We start from the raw sequence: 12310 nt of genomic DNA, 5'->3' as shown, positions 1-12310 counted from the left end.
GTCGTGGGCCGCAGGCAGGCAAGTCTGGGGGACCCTCGTTCCCAGAATGCCGACAACTCCCGCTCTGCTTCAATCTGTAACACCCCAAAAATTTGACCTTGATTTATTAATTAAAATTTTGCCAGGAAATTAAATTTTTATTTTCTGGTTTTATCTTTTAATTTCAGATCACTCTGTCGATCTAAATCTTTGAGGTTTTTCCTTCTAGGTGGAAACCTTTCAACAATATTGTTGGACTTGTATATCTTCCCAACACCATTTCTTTTTATCAGTGGAATTATTTCTACAATTATTTTTTTCCCGAGCTTTATTTCTTAAAAAACTGATTTTTCATAAGTTCTAGAGTTCCATTTGCACTACAACCTATTTAAATATTTCTTTAATAATTCCACCAAAATTGGGGGATGTTAGTAGTAGTGTATAATTCAACTTTATGCAAAAACTCAGTGGTGTTCTTTGAAAAATTTGAGCAAATCATCCTCATCTTCATTCTGGTCCAGTTTAGTGTTTTGCACTGCAACCATATTTTATCTTGCTCTATTGCCCATGATATTGTGCCTGCTTATTGACCACTCTACCAAACCCTTAAGTCCACGAGATTGGACCCACTAGAAGATTTTAAGCACATGCAATAATGCCCTTTATTTTCTGTCCAGATTTGGTTTTCTCACAAACTTGCACTAAGGAGTTTTTGTTTTTGTCAAACTAACCTTGCCACCCTATTTATCATCTAAAGAGACTCTGATCTGGAGTTTTTGGCCACCCAAAGAGATGCCTAGATGCCCATGGCATTCTGTCGAGCAGCTTGTGTTCATGGACAGTCTTGGCATAGTTTCACATTTGCACTGTGATCTTGCCCCTCTGGACAAACCAGCATGTCCACTAATCTCCTAGCCACCTCTGAACTTGTTCTGTTAATTTGGATTGCCGCCCAAGCCCTCTAGGCCACCCTGGCATTCCGTCGAGCACATGGAGCGTGTGCTCTGGGCGCGCCCAGAGCGCACGTTTTGCATGCGCGCGCAACCGAGCCGCCGCGTTCACTTACCCCGCGCCCTGGCCTTTGCTCGCCTGCAGAGCCACGCCCGTCCTCACCCGCTCACCAGAACCATCCAAGCCGCCCTTGGCGCCCTACAGCGCCGCCGTCAGAGCCCCCTTGGTGGCACGCCGGCGTCCACAGCACGCTCCTGCCATGGCCGGCACCGCCCCGACCACCCTCGCCCGCCAGCTGCCCCTGGAACAACTCGAGTTCATCCTCTCGCCCTGATAGACCCCGCCAGCCGTCGCCACGCGCCCCCTGGCTACAGAACGGCGGTTCGCCGTTCCTATCCACTGCCGCCGTCGAACCGACCTCGACCGCCTATAAAAGGAGCCCCGAGCTCGTACAGACCATCAGGCAACCTCAGGCCATCTCCCTAGCGCTATCATAGCCAGCAATCGACGGAGGGAGGCCGTCTTCCTCGTCTCCGGCCAGTTCGGCCGCCGCCACGCTCCGGTGCCGAACATCGCGAGCAGGACCTTCCCTGTCCTTCCAGCGCCACCGTCCGACTCCCCTCGACCGTGCGGAGCCACCCAACACCTCAGCCCCGATCGGGAGCCACCATAGCTCGAGACCCCGATCCACCCGAAACCACCGTCCACCATGGAGCTCGCCGCCGGCGACCCCCTCCACCCCCGCCAGCCTATCGACCACTAGGAGGACCTGTAGGGAATGCCTTAATCTCCTGAGTCGACCGTAGATCGAGTCTTGTTCCAGTAACCCCCATACTTGTTTCGTACTACCACTTGTCCCTGCCATAGGTAGGGTACGGTTCAGTATGTTGTCAACCCCTTCCTAGCACACACCGTACAGAGAGGCCATGGTGGAAGATACCGGCTGCATCCGGTAGACATGCCACCTGGTCCGGGGGCATGGGTGTTTCCGGTTGGAGCCGAGGGGGTAGCTCCCCTAGTTTGCGCGCGTCATAAATTTTTTTGATCCCATGCTAGTCGAGGTTGTAGCCTCCCCACTTAGAGTTTCGCTTAACGGGTGTCGTGGGTGATTCCAGACACCGGTAAGTTAGGCTGGTGTGTGCGGTCAGGTGTGTTTTCAATTAAAAGACCGTAGACGAAATTAGCCCCGATGGACTAAAGGAATCCGTTACTCGTGGGTAAAGAGTACACCCTCTGTAGAGATTATATCTATTCGAATAGTCGTGTCCATGGTTAAGGACTACAGTCTGGGATGGGTCAAGTGTCGGTCTTAGTGTCGGTCTTCGGAGGAAAAATTGCTAAACCAGAACATTGATCATGACTTGGGACATATGATGATTATGATTATTACTACTATAGCCTAACCATTGGTATTATTTCAATTATTGAGTATCCCTGGGACGGTTCTACCTCCTGGATATTCAGTGTGATTATTCTCTTATAAGCCCTTTATGTGGTGTCGCTCAGACGCCCGACTGTGGCATGCTTGTTATTTAAATTACTTATAAGCCCTTTATGTGGTGTTGCTCAAACGCCCGACTGTGGCATGCTTGTTATTTAAATTACTTATAAGCCCTTTATGTGGTGTCGCTTAGATGCCCGACTGTGGCATGTTTGTTATTTAAATTACTTATAAGCCCTTTATGTGGTGTCGCTCCAACGCCCGACTATGGCATGCTTGTTATTTAAATTACTTATAAGCCCTTTATGTGGTGTCACACAGACGCCCGACTGTGGCATGCTTGTTATTTATTTTATTTGTAAGCCCTCTATGTGGTGTCGCTCAGACGCCCGACTGAGGCATGCTTTATATTATTATCCTTTCGAGGCATTGCTTCAGACACCCGATCGGTGCATTCTATTTCTACTCTCTGGTTGCATATTCGTGTTTGACATGAATAACCTGCTTGCGTGCATCATGGACTTTTATTTCATGACTGACATTGTGATCATGGAATATTTCAGAGCATGGTTATCATTTGTTATATTATACCTGAGTTCATAATGTTTGCGAGTACATTCAAAGTGCTCACTGGCTTGTCCCTGGCTATTGTCTTGGCCAGATTTCTTACATGGAGAGGAGCATTGCGATGACAGCCCCGGAACCTACGCAATGGTGATAGCAGCCTCGCGAAGATAGGAGTTATCCAGGTCAGCTGTTCCTGTGGGAAATGGAGTCCCATAGACACCGATGAACCACAAACCGCTTCCGCCATCAGCCACTAGAAACCTTGTGTTGTACTCATAGGCCAGAATGGTCTTGTACTACATATTTTGTATTTTTCTTGGAATTTCTGTATCAAGTTGGTGCCTCATCAGCTAACAGTAATCCTGGGGCTGGTGAGCACACATACCATTTTCTAGGAAATATATCCTAAAAAACCGGTCACGACAACCTTGGTATCAGAGCCAGGCTGACCATTGGCTAATCCTATCTTGGACAGGTCAATAAACCTAGATTAACCAATCCACCAGACCTTAACCTAGCCCCAGCCAAACTTCTCGTGTAAGATAGCCACACAGTGACCCCGACACCTTTTGGCAGTCGGTGCCCAACCTATCAGCCTAGCCTGTCGATCACGCGCTAGTGACCGACACCTAAATTGTCTCATTCGCAAGCATGCGAAGGAAGACTCCGCCCCCTTTTTCTATAAAAAGGGCACGCTAGCCTCAACCCAGCACAACACAGCCTCTACCCCAAACCGAGCCATAATGCCTGGCCCCATTGTGCACAATGAGACCACAGCAACCAACCTTAGATGTTTTGTGACCATGCTAGCAAACATCACCCGCCGTGCCTTTGCATTAGAAGAGCCCCCAGAATATGTTGTGTACCAAGGGCCCATGAGCGGTGAGAGCCGTCAATTCTGGGCCACTGTGCACGTCTATGGTAGGGGTCTATCGCCAGAACGCCCCTACAGGTTCACCGGAAGGACAACTTCCTTTGAGCCACAAGCCATCCAACTAGCTGCTCGAGAGGCTATAGTTCAACTCCAGCACTTGTCGCCCAGAGTTAACTGTCGCTCGTTCTACTACTACCCCAGCTGTGATGGGTATGGTAGGCCACCCCAGGTTGCCAATGGAGATCACGAGATAGATCATGCATTGTTGCATCTGGTGCGCTATGTAAGTGCACCAGAGGAACTGTTTGATCAAATCACCCTTGATCTGATCGCAGCTCATGGAGAACTAGTTCGCCGAGCCCCGGCAAGAGGAGAAGATGAGCCCGACGCCGACAACCCAGTCGTGCCGTTCGGACAACCGATCGAGTCCTTGAGGTCTGCCCCAGCCATCGACCAAAATGTTTTGGTGTCCCCAGAAGTGCTTCATCGCCTTTTGGGAACACGCTCCAACGGGATTGTGGCCAACAATCCCCGCGATGGTCATCATCGTTACCCTGACCCTGCAGCCCCTCAACTCCATCCAACTAACCCCGACGGTGAAACCCGTGGAGAAGCCTCGACGTCCACAAGGCACGCCCGCTTAGACATTAACGAGGTAGACTAAGTCACTCGAGTAGTACCGAGTCTTAGTATGTCCACGCCCTGTAATTGTGTGATCTTGTATCTCCATAATTAAATGTTGTCTGCTTGTGCGCCCCTATTTTAAATAGTAGCCATGCATAAGTATGTTGGTGTACGGTTGCATTTTAATTTCTCGGCGTAGCTACCAAAGACCACCCCTGACGACACCCGTAGTAATACGTCACTTTTGTCAGATATGTGTATCTGTGGCTTTGACCCCGACCCCATAGAGCAGAACCAACAAACTAGTTGCCCCTCACCGTGATAAATGACCCAGCCTAGATGCTATATAAAAGGCCACCTCATGACCTTACCAAGTATCCCTCACCTTGTGCACAACTCTCACAGCCATTTCTTTGCATGCCAAGCCCTAGTATTTATCTGAGAACTCCAGATGCAACCCCAGGTAGTTTTGTTAAAATATTGTGGGACTTTACCTGCAGTACAATGAGTTCTACCCATCTACCCAGTACGAGTTTCTCAAATCGAGGATCACCCCATCCACCTAGAAATATTGGGCAGTGGTGCACATCCCTCCCGCAAACCCAAACCAAGACCCAACGGAAGTCTCCTTCACGGGGAAATCTATGCCGACCCCGCAAATGGCCATAGAAGCTGCTGCGTACGAAGCGCTTGCTCGCCTTCGATTCACGGTACCCTATGCCAGTGAACGAGGGTATTATTACTTCCCAAGTCGTGCAGCAGCCGAAGAAGTAGCATCTTTTCTCGATGGATGAATTGAGAGAGACCCAGTACTAGTGAACCTTGCCCAGTATGTCATCGCTCAAGAACGTTTGACCCAACGAGTAATGGGTTATCTCCAGAGCCTCGCTGATTTAAATCCTCAGATCCCCATCGGCAGACCACTGAGGCCCAACCAAGAGAGACGCATTCTTCGACTAGTCAACCCACTTCCCTCGATAGAAGAGGAGTGTGCCCCAGTACCAGAGACGTTTTCTCAGGACCCTGTCTATTTGCCATTTTCATTCTAGACGTCACTGCTATGTTTATTGTCCCAGCATCTAGTTATGTGTTGCAACTTATGCGTGGTATCCTAAATTTGTGCGATGATTTAAATATTTGGTTTCAATTAATGTGAGTAGTTTTTACTGCTGTTAATTCTGATTAACTAATTTCGCTCTCGGTGAATTCTGAAGTGAGATTTTTCCCTGAGTTGTTGCAGCGTATATCTCTTCACGACATAGATTTTTATTCACGCAGCACCACGACAGCAGACTCACAACCACAACCACTCGACCACGTGCACTAATTGCAAATCCACGTGCACATTTTGCACCTAACTGATCACCTTCCTAGCACACCACGGTCTTTGAAGGAGAGATTTGTGGGTAATTATTCGGGTGCAAGTTGCCTCTAGCACACTGACAAAAGTTAGCACCCGACACTGCACTTAATCCTCATGATCACCGCCACCGCGGAGAGCTAACACTCGAGCGGCAGCATCACGACGATCATCGAGGATCATCACGCACAAGAGCACGGAGAACCCCAGCAATGCCGCCAACCCTCCGCACATCAGGATCATGTACCAGTCCGGCATCACCTCCGCCATTAGAGCCTCGTCTCGAGCTCCTGCAAATAGAAATGGAGGAGAAGGAAGGAGAAGGAGAAGCGAGGCCAGGTGTGAGGAAAAAGAAAGGAGCACCTCGGTCATTTTATAGCTCAAGATCGGTGTACGGTGGGCGAAGTCCACCAGCGCCGCTCGTCGCTCGATCATCGGTGTTCGGAGGCGAATCCACGAGCAGTGCCGGCAGCGCACTGGCCCACGAGGTGAGTGCACATTGCACCGGCCGCTAGCGCGTCGCGCACTACCGCAATACGGCCTAGATGCTCTACGCGCTAGATGTCGCCGGTGGAGAAAGCGCGGGAAAGCACGCGAGAGAGAGGAAGAAAAGTGAGCCAGAGGTAGAAGAAGAGACTGACAGTGGGCCCCGGGTCCACCTGTCAGCCAGAGAGAGCACTGTGCTCTCAGGTACGACCAACGTATTTTAGAAATTTAGAAATTTATTCTAAATTTACTGTAACCAAAAGTAGAAATTTCTCCTTTTTCCCCAACTGTAGATTTTTCTACGCAGCGCCAGTATTCCACACTGTAGTTTTACACCACTTAAATTGCCCACTCACTGTAGCCACATTTTATTGCATGAGTAGGATGGTTATTTTTGTGATATTACTTTGAGATAGTAGGAGTAATTCTTTTCAAAGCAGCCTTAGCAAATCTCGAGGGCGAGATTTTTCTTAAGGGGGGTAGTGTTGTAACACCCCAAAATTTTGACCTTGATTTATTAATTAAAATTTTGCCAGGAAATTAAATTTTTATTTTCTAGTTTTATCTTTTAATTTCAGATCACTCTATCCCTCTAAATCTTTGAGTTTTTTCCTTCTAGGTGGAAACCTTTCAAAAATATTGTTGGACTTGTATATCTTCCCAAGACCATTTCTTTTTATCAGTGGAATTATTTCTACAATTATTTTTTCCTGAGCTTTATTTCTTTTAAAAAGTAATTTTTCATAAGTTTTAGAGTTCCATTTGCACTACAACCTATTTAAATATTTCTTTAATAATTCCACCAAAATTGGGGGATGTTACTAGTAGTGTATAATTCAACTTTATGCAAAAACCCATTGGTGTTCTTTGAAAAATTCGAGCAAATCATCCTCATCTTCATTCTGGTCCAGTTTAGTGTTTTGCACTGCAGCCATATTTTATCTTGCCCTATTACCCATGATATTGTGCCTGCTTATAGACCACTCTACCAAACCCTTAAGTCCAGGATATTGGACCTACTAGAAGATTTCAAGAACATGCAATAATGCCCTTTATTTTCTGTCCAGATTTGGTTTTCTCAAAAACTTGCACTAGGGAGTTTTTGTTTTTGTCAAACTAACCTTGCCACCCTCTTTATCATCTAAAGAGACTCTGATCTGGAGTTTTTGGCCACCCAAAGAGATGCTTAGATGCCCATGGCATTCTGTCGAGCACCTTGTGTTCATGGACAGTTTTGGCATAGTTTCACATTTGCACTGCGATCTTGCCCCTCTGGACAAACCAGCATGTCCACTAATCTCCTAGCCACCTCTGAACTTGTTCTGTTAATTTGCATTGTCGCCCAAACCCTCTAGGCCGCCCTGCCATTCCGTCGAGCACATGGCGTGCGTGCTCTAGGCGCGCCCAGAGCGTATGTTTTGCACGCGCGCGCGCAACCGAGCCGCCGCGTTCGCTTACCCCGCGCCCTGGCCTTTGCTCGCCTGCAGAGCCATGCCCGTCCTCACCCGCTCACCAGAACCATCTAAGCCGCCCCTAGCGCCCTACAGCACCGTCGTTAGAGCCCCCTTGGCGGCACACTGGTGTCCGCAGCACGCTCCTACCATGGCCGGCACCGCCCCGACCATCCTCGCCCGCCAGGTACCCCTGGAACAGCTCAAGCTCATCCTCTCGCCCTGCCAGACCCTGCCAGCCATCGCCACGCGCCCCCTGGCTACAGAACAGCGGTTCGCCGTTCCTATCCACTGCCACCGTCGAACCGACCTCGACTGCCTATAAAAGGAGCCCCAAGCTCGTCCAGACCCTCAGGCAACCTCAGGCCATCTCCCTAGCGCTCCCATAGCCAGCAATCGACGGAGGGAGGCCGTCTTCCTCGTTTCCGGCCAGTTCAGCCGCCGCCACGCTCCGGTGCCGAACGTCGCGAGCAGGGCCTTCCCTGTCCTTCCAGCGCCACCATCCGACTGCCCTCGACCGTGCGGAGCCACCCAACACTCAGCCCCGATCGGGAGCCACCATAGCTCGAGGCCCTGATCCACCCGAAACCACCGTCCGCCGCGGAGCTCGCCGCCGGCGACCCCCTCCATCCCCGCCAGCCTATCGACCACTGGGAGGACCGCCCTGGACCAGCGGATCCATCCCCGCCCTCAGAATCCTGCAGGGAGCCGCCATTCGTCGACGGCGATCGCCGGAGCCCCGCCACCGCTCGGCCAGAGGAGAAGGAGGCGCGGGCGACTGGTCAAACCTGACTAGTGGGCCCAAGGGACCCACTATCAGTGACCCACGAGTCGACCCGCACTGGCTTAAGGGGAAACGTATTCCACCGAATACACCTTCGCTAAGGGGAAAGCGTAAGCCCATGAACCGTTTTTCTTTTTCTGATTTTTATTAAAAAACAGAATTTTGACTAAACTTTGACTAGCTATAACTTTTAAAATACAAGTCCATTTGACTGGATTCTTTTTCTGTTGTTTCTCAAATTTTGTCTATTTTATTTTCATATTTATTTGAAAAATTTCAGAACAACTTTTTTTGTACTGTTTGAAACTATGTGTTAATTTGAAATTTTCTTAAATAGGATTTTGGAGAGGGAAACAACTTCCGAAAAGTGCACCCCACTTGCATACTCTTGAAGGCAAGCATTCTGAACCCCGGCATAATATTTGTTGTGTGTCGTTCGATGCTAATACAACACCACCTTGACATGAAGTGTTTGGTCTTTTATGTGGTGTTATGATCATATTTATGTGTGCATAATGATGATTCCTTACTGTTGGAATTTGATATGCTTCTGATAGTAATCACCCTCGTATGCCTTTCATGCCTATCGGGAGGAATCCGGGAAAGTCTCCGTCTTGGGTAGACACGAACTTGTCTCTAATAATTCTTCGAGACGATTATGTCCGGTAAGGCATGGTGAGGTATGATGAGTGGTGATTCTGTTTGTTGGTGTGAAATATATTTGTTATACTAATCATGCAGGGAATGCCTTAATCTCCTGAGTCGACCATAGATCGAGTCTTGTTCCAGTAACCCCATACTTGTTTCGTACTACCACTTGTCCCTGCCATAGGTAGGGTACGGTTCAGTAAGTTGTCAACCCCTTCCTAGCGCACACCGTACAGAGAGGCCATGGTGGAAGATACCGGCTGCATCCGGTAGACATGCCACCTGGTCCGGGGGCATGGGTGTTTCCGGTTGGAGCCGAGGGGGTAGCTCCCCTAGTTTGCGCGCGTCATAAATTTTTTTGATCCCATGCTAGTCGAGGTTGTAGCCTCCCCACTTAGAGTTTCGCTTAACGGGTGTCTTGGGTGATTCCAGACACCGGTAAGTTAGGCTGGTGTGTGCGGTCAGGTGTGTTTTCAATTAAAAGACCGTAGACGGAATTAGCCCCGATGGACTAATGGAATACGTTACTCGTGGGTAAAGAGTACACCCTCTGCGGAGATTATATCTATTCGAAGAGCCGTGTCCATGATTAAGGACTACAGTCTGGGATGGGTCAAGTGTCGGTATTCGGAGGAAAAATTGCTAAACCAGAACATTGATCATGACTTGGGACATATTATGATTATGATTATTACTACTATAGCCTAACCATTGGTATTGTTTGAATTATTGAGTATCCCTGGGACGGTTCTACCTCCTGGATATTCACCGTGATTATTCTCTTATAAGCCCTTTATGTGGTGTCGCTCAGACGCCCGACTGTGGCATGATTGTTATTTAAATTACTTATAAATCCTTTATGTGGTGTCGCTCAGACACCCGACTGTGGCATGCTTGTTATTTAAATTACTTATAATCCCTTTATGTGGTGTCGCTCAGACGCCTGACTGTGGCATGCTTGTTATTTAAATTACTTATAAGCCCTTTATGTGGTGTCGCTCAGACGCCCGACTGTGGCATGCTTGTTATTTAAATTACTTATAAGCCCTTTATGTGGTGTCGCACAGACACCTGACTGTGGCATGCTTGTTATTTATTTTATTTGTAAGCCCTCTATGTGGTGTCGCTCGGACGCCCGACTGAGGCATGCTTTATATTATTATCCTTTCGAGGCGTCGCTTCAGACACCCGATCGGTGCATTCTATTTCTACTCTCTGATTGCATATTCGTATTTGACATGAATAACCTGCTTGCGTGCATCATGGACTTTTATTTCATGACTGACGTTGTGATCATGGAATATTTCAAACCATGATTATCATTTGTTATATTATACCTGAGTTCATAATGTTTGCGAGTACATTCAAAGTACTCACTGGCTTGTCCCTGGCTATTGTCTTCGCCAGATTTCTTGCATGGAGAGGAGCGTTGCGATGACAGCCCCGGAACCTACGCAATGGTGATAGCAGCCTCGCGAAGATAGGAGTTATCCAGGTCAGCTGTTCCTGTGGGAAATGGAGTCCCATAGACACTGATGAACCACAAACCGCTTCCGTCATCAGCCACTAGAAATCTTGTGTTGTACTCATAGGCCAGAATGGTCTTGTACTACATATTTTGTATTTTTCTTGGAATTTCTGTATCAAGTTGGTGCCTCATCAGCTAACAGTAATCCTGGGGCTGGTGAGCAGAAGGACCATTTTCTGGGAAATATATCCTGAAAAACCAGTCGCGACACAATCCCTTGATTCAAATTTTAAGTAGCCCCAGCATTTTACTCCCTCCACAACATTCCTCGCAATCTCAAAAATATCTCCTCAACCTTGATTCAAATTTTCAATAGCCCTGCCTTGTTACTCCCGCCTCTACATCCCTTGCAATCTCTAAAATATCTGCTCACCCTTGATTCAAATTTTTAGTAGCCCCGCCTTGTTACTCCCGCCTCTCCATCCCTTGCATTTCAAAAATATCAACTCACCCTTGATCCAAATTTTCAGTAGCATGGCATTTTACTCCCTCCTAGTAAGATTTTCAATTACCGCGATATTTCCGCAAAGACTACCTTGCCCCCCTCCACACACACCACATACTCCCCAAAACCTCCGCTCACACAGACACACACCACCCTCCCTCGCCCGAAACCATTGGTAGGTTGCCACCATCGCCACCACCACCGCCTCCATCCTCAACCTCTGCCTGTGTGCCAGGGAGCTCAAGGAGCCAATGGACCAAAAGAGTTTTATCCCGTCCTCTTCGCCCGACGCCGGTGATGTGGCCACCGAGGTGTCCCCGCCGCCCTCTGAGGGTTCTTTATTAATCCTCTTCACCGGTCGACCGATCCGCCCGCCGCCGCGCCCCTATGCCGGTTCGAGGACTTCCTCATCCTCCCTTGGGCACGACTGCCGATGAGGTCCTTCCTCGGGGTCCGGCAACGGCGGTGGGGGATGTGGGTCGCCGAGATTAAGGATCAGGAGACACACACCCATTGGTGGCTCGGTAGCTTCCACACAGCCGAGCTCCCGGCCATGGAGTATGACTGCTGGCAGGCCCGCTACCATGGCGCGGTGGCTAGGCTCAATTTTCCCTTCAGCACACATCCGGTCGACCTCATTCCGCCGGAGCCAGGGGTGGTGAACTCGGCTATGGCACGGGAGGACCGCGAGGCGTGGGAGCACCTCGAGGCCGAGGCTGCCGACCAGGCCTACATGCAAGAGCTTCGCCAATAGCACCTGGAGCTCATGGAGGCGGAGCGGGTGATCTTTTCCGGCACGGAGGGCAGCGAGGTTATTGTTCTCTCCTCCGATGACGAGGTTGAAGGCGGCGAGGACGGTGGCGAGGTGGGCGGCGAGGACGAGGAGATCGACATCGATGAGTAGAGGAGTGTCTTCCCCAATGACCCCGATGACGGCACCTGCCCGGACCCGGCTCGCGGCACACCGTTCCTGACGAGGAAGGATTGGCTCGACCGTCACTTCGACCGAAAGTAGTTTAGTTTAGTTTAAATTTATGTTTTATGTTCGATTATGCACTATCTATATTTATGTTTGAATGCATGCTACTTTCAGTTGAACTAACTTTAAACTTGATCAAATTGAAGTTTACAACATTAAGTTTAGGGGATCGACTAGAAACGGACAAAAATTG

This window comes from Triticum dicoccoides, chromosome 1A (genome assembly GCF_002162155.2).
Source record: "Triticum dicoccoides isolate Atlit2015 ecotype Zavitan chromosome 1A, WEW_v2.0, whole genome shotgun sequence".
Taxonomy (NCBI): Eukaryota; Viridiplantae; Streptophyta; class Magnoliopsida; order Poales; family Poaceae; genus Triticum; species Triticum dicoccoides.
This window is presented reverse-complemented; position numbering follows the sequence as displayed.